The sequence below is a fragment of the Dreissena polymorpha genome, chromosome 2 (assembly GCF_020536995.1).
Source record: "Dreissena polymorpha isolate Duluth1 chromosome 2, UMN_Dpol_1.0, whole genome shotgun sequence".
NCBI lineage: Eukaryota > Metazoa > Mollusca > Bivalvia > Myida > Dreissenidae > Dreissena > Dreissena polymorpha.
In genome coordinates, this window is record NC_068356.1 from 83,769,302 (window position 1) to 83,774,788 (window position 5,487).

Consider the following 5,487-nt stretch of genomic DNA (forward strand, 5'->3'; position numbering starts at 1 on the left):
TTTAACGAGTTATTTTTGTAATTGTGTGTTGCCCAGATATGAAACTTTGTATAATTTATAACATGAATTTAATAATTCAACTATACTCTTTATTGACAACTTTTTTCTTTCCCCATTTCACTAGTTAAACTTTTTAGAACTACAGTCAAACCTGAATTCAGCAGTCAGTCAAGGGAAATGGCCAAAGTGACCGTTGTCCACAGGTGACCGTTGAATTCGGATCACAATTTTAAGATGGTTTGTCAGTTGGTAGTAGTGCTACCTCGTTACCCCACCCAGTCGTTTGCATACAGTGTTAAACAGATGCTCATTGCCGTTAACTAAGCATGATAACAGAATTTACTTACATTGAATAATACATAATAACATCTTATAGATTGATTTAATTTCATATTGTTATTAAACTAAAGCAATGATTTTATCAACGCTGGTATAATTGTTTACTCATGCATCTCGATCATTCAGTAAATAAAACTTGTGACGTCCGTACAAGTCTAAAAAGCGGATTCGCTTTCATAAACCGATAGTACGGTGATATTGTACCGTTCTAATTCAAAGAAAAAGACGCAAAAAGTTTGTTAAAATTTGTTCGTACGCAAACATCACACAAAACGCATTTTAATTCAACAACCTCATACAAAATACAACGCTTCAAACTCACATTTGCATTCGATTCATACTTCTCCATAATTTCTCGCTTACGCTTAAGCACACTCTATACTTGCGTACGTCCAACACAGAGCTCACTTGCTATTACACGCGAACTTTTTCCAGATGCAAATAGTTTCAAACATTTTACTCGCTTCCCTAATGTGAGGAACTTAAGTTTACCACTTATTGTTATTCTGTGATTTATTATTCCGATTGCTTTTAAAAGTGTTGTGAACGCTAGAAAGCTCTTTTAAAGAATGATCCGAAAATGTTATTTTAAAATCGATACTCAATGTTGTAAGTACAATGTACTAATTAGCGGTCATATAATTAGCGATTATTACTTTAAACCTGTCAAAAACTCTGACATATTTTCTTTTGAAGAAACCACCACAATTATCCCCGGAAAACAAACCTTCTCAACACTTATTATTTGTTTACTCGCAGCGGGCCGCTTTTATAATATCAAAGGCAATTACCGCTATCAAACGCTTTAACCGCAAAATAGACAGACAAATGATGTGCAGTGTTTTTAATTTTCGCGACTCGAGCGACTGACGCGTGACCGTTGATTTCAGTTCAAACATGAATTTCGGAGTTAAATATAGTGGCCGTTGGCCGTTATGGACAGGTGGCCGTTAAATGCAGGTGTAATATAGAGTGTTTTTCGTCGGGGGGATTCCAGACTGACCGTTGTCTGCAGGTGACCGGTAAATTCAGGTGGCCGTTAGGTCAGTTTTGACTGTAATTATTTTATATTAAACAAATCAAGGTTTATAAGGCAATGCCAAGAAATACAGTAGCAGCGATTGGGCGAAATCCAATGAGGTGTTTTGTTTTTCTAATAATCAACTATGAGGTCATCATTCCCTGCAGAAATTCAGCGGATTTAAGAGTACAAGCAATTTGATACCATTATGTATAAAATTTAAGAAACAAATAGAAACAAAAACAGCAAAAGATCACATCAAATGTCATACAGCATGTTCATATTTGGACAAATTGCAGAGTATTGGTGATTATACTTTATTATTTCTTTGAAAACAAAAGTGCATTAAAGAATGATAGACAGAAAAATAGGTTACTGCAAGTAAAAAATATCTTGGAAAGCCTCGCTGATGCTGATATATAATTCTGAGCCTCTTGCTATGTATAACAAAACGATAGAGCACTAAACTGTCATTCTCTATTTTAGCTATCTCCTGTTATAATGTTAATGCTGGTAATGTAAATTTGGTACAAGGGTCTACTGACCCTGCACATTTAAATTGAACTATGAAGCCAAAAGATTAGGTATTTGTTTTGTAACATCATGTAACACAGTTTTACGAAATCTATTCAAGTCTATATTAGCTAGGTGTTCAAAATATGCCCCACCATGCAGGTAACTTTGTTTCTTTTTTTGTACATTGCCAACAAGTCTTCTCTTAGATAAGATCACTTTAGCATCAAATTCTCTCAGAGATTGCTCAGGGATTGCAATGTGAATTCAGATAAGGGAGATTGCTCTTATATCGCAATGTGAATTCAGGTAAGGGACTTAGGTCTGTTATAGTAATGTGAATTCAGGTAAGGGACTTACGTCTATTATAGTAATGTAAATTCAGGTAAGAGAGATAGCTCTAATATTGCAATGTGAATTCAGGTAAGGGAGATTGCTCTAGTATCGTAATGTGAATTCATATAAAGGAGATTGATATTGTTTGGCAATTGTGAATTCAGGTAAGAGAGATTGCTCTACTATCAATAGTATCATAATGTGAATTCAGGTTCAGGTCAGAGAGATTGCTCTAGTATGTTAATGTGAATTTAGGTAATGGAGATTGCACTAGTATGATAATGTAACTTCAGGTAAGGGGTATTTCTCTAGCATTGTAATGTTAACTCGGGGTAAAGGATTTTTTATAGTATTGTATAGTAAATTCAGGTCAGGGAGATTGCTATAGTATCATATTGTGAATTCAAGTAAGGAAGATTTCTCTAGTATCGTAATATGAATTCAGGTAAGGGAGATTTCCCAAGCACCAAATTATGAATTCAGGTAAGGGAGATTGTTTTAGTATTAAAGTGTTTTTAGGTTGGAGAACAAGGGCCATTACTGTCTTCTTATTCAGTAAACCTAGTATGAGCACCAGGCAGATATACTTGAAGTCATGTATCTTGCACAATCATTGTGATACTTGCTCAGAACATAAATTCTCATATATCTGCTGATTTATAATAAGAATGAGTATTGAAACATCAGAACAGTTCACTTCTTTTTGTTTTCAGGTGAGCAACCTTTAGCCCTCTTGCTCAATTATTACAATATAAAGTTCCAAATAGGCATCATTTATAATTTTATTCATGTTCTAATTGCCTGGGCATATTAATTACACACATCTCTTTATCTGTCGAATATCTTGGATACTTTCAGAGATTTTCTTGGAATTGAAAATGCCTCTTAACTCTCAGAATGTTTACCCCGAAAGGCGTCTTCCATAACCCATCAGTCAAATTTAACCCTTGATTGTAAAGAACATACAGGTACTTGGTCATTCACTGTTCATTATTCATACAAGGGTTCAAAGCTACAAACAAGAATTTCAATGTCTTTAATGTTTTCAAATTTGTAAGTAAAACCTCCTGCTTATAAACCATTTTTTTTTATAAAAATGAAAAATCAGGTTACAAGATTGGGGTATTGCGCTACAACCAGCATGTAGTTGTGCTGCATCAAACGGGAGATTGGATGTCAATAATTATAATTTGCAATCAGCAATCTTGATGAAACTCTGGCTATGAGTCTCACTCTTATGAAAATGATGCTAAATGCACGTGGGTAGAGCCATTTGTATAGTTTTCCCTGGAGCACACACCACATTTCTTTCCCAAGGTTAGTATAAAACCCATTTATTTTAGCTTGATTGCATAGAAAGCTTAAAGCTTATTTGAAATGCTCTCAAGTCTCTTTCCTGGGACTAGGACCAGTACTTGGTGCCTTAAGAACACAGCAACAGTAGGGATCGAACCCGTGCCCCCTCAATCTCAAGGTTAAGGTGTAGACAAACAAGGAGACATTTATAAGATACACAACAGATTTAATAGGCATAATATGAAATAGGCTACATGTAAATATACTCAGTGCAACATCCCGTATTTTCAGACTATACCATGGACTAAAAAAGACTACATGCATACGTATATTGCAAAAGATAAAAGACATTGTATACAAATGAAGACGTTTTTTATTGAAACAATTCAAATATGTTACAAAAGGTTATTTTAAGTAAATACATACAGACTTAAACACAAGATTCATTTTAGTGTTACGATGAATATTCTAGTAAATTATTTTGGTTATATTAAATTTATTTAAATTAGTCTGAAACTTAAACGAGTGCACATAAAAAGTGTTTGTATTTTTACATTCTAGCTACTGTCTGGTCATTAATTCAAACTACTTACCTTTTTTATTTAACTTCTATTTAAAGCCACATAAAATGCTTCAATTCATGTAACACTCTGTATTTAATTCATTAAAAGTTCAAAATTGTGGATTGTTACAAGAATTCATATTTCACATTAAATCTACTTTGGTGATTTTATTTATAAACTCGTCCAAGCATTGTCAACTTCAATTTACTTACAGTATATATAACAAAGTCCTTGATGTCTGAAAAGCTAACATATTATCAGATCTATCAGTATTAAGTAGATCTATAGGTCCGTTATAAAATTCTACAACAAAATAAAATGGTAAAATATACATACATCATGCTATCAATCAAGCAAACATTAATGAGATTCAACCCTTAACTAAAATTACCTTCAACCATCTAAAACTGGACCAAATAACAGGCTATGGATGTTTAAAAAGTATTGCAACTTTTCAAAGCACCAGCCCTACTTAATATTAATAACAATAACGTAAGCTTTCTTCAGGCTTTCTGTTTCAATATTTTTCAGTTCATTTTGACATTGATTGGCAAGAGAACATTTCTATACAAATATAAGTAAAGATATTAAGCTTATATAAAATATACTCTGTAATATTAACATACAATTCTTCTACAAATATTTATGATATAACTTTCGTTGTCATGTCTACCCATGGAATATTTGTATCACAGTCCTTCAAACATGTACCGTACTATTTATCAGTACTTATAACATTATTAACATCTAAAATATATTTCAGTAAAAAACAAGTATTTCTTGGCTGAATTCAACCATTTTTAAAATATAGCTATATGATACAAGCATAACGCCCAGATCCTCTACAAAAAACGTAGTCAGTAACAAAGCAGCTTAAAATGAGTATTCTTGTTCCAAATATACATGATTCAGAGCAGCGGCAAGGCTTTAACAGATTGGGACAGCACCCTGCCCCCACAAGGTCCCACCCTGCCCGCTTAGAAACCCTACCAGGGCCTTTTCTTATCCTAGCTGAAGCACTGAATGTCACAATGACAGCTTGTACACTCTAAATATTAACAACTCTTAAATAACAACACATATTATAAAATGCCACTCATTCATACATATTCTGATACAAACATGTGAATAATTAAAACAAAGGCAAAGTTTTCAGTAGATAAATTACAGCCTGATGTAGCACAAATCAAATTTAAATACCAATAAACTTAATACACTTAAGTACAAATCATCTTGTTCATTAGCTGCAAATAAATCTAATAATCTAAACAAACTGGCTTAACAGCAAGGTAAAATGGTTAAAAACTTAATAGAAAACAAGTGAATTGTGCACTGAGAAAACTGAGCTCAATAAAGAATCCTGCCCATGTTAATAAGGTAAGACACTTTCCACTTATATGAAATTTTTCATTCAAAGTA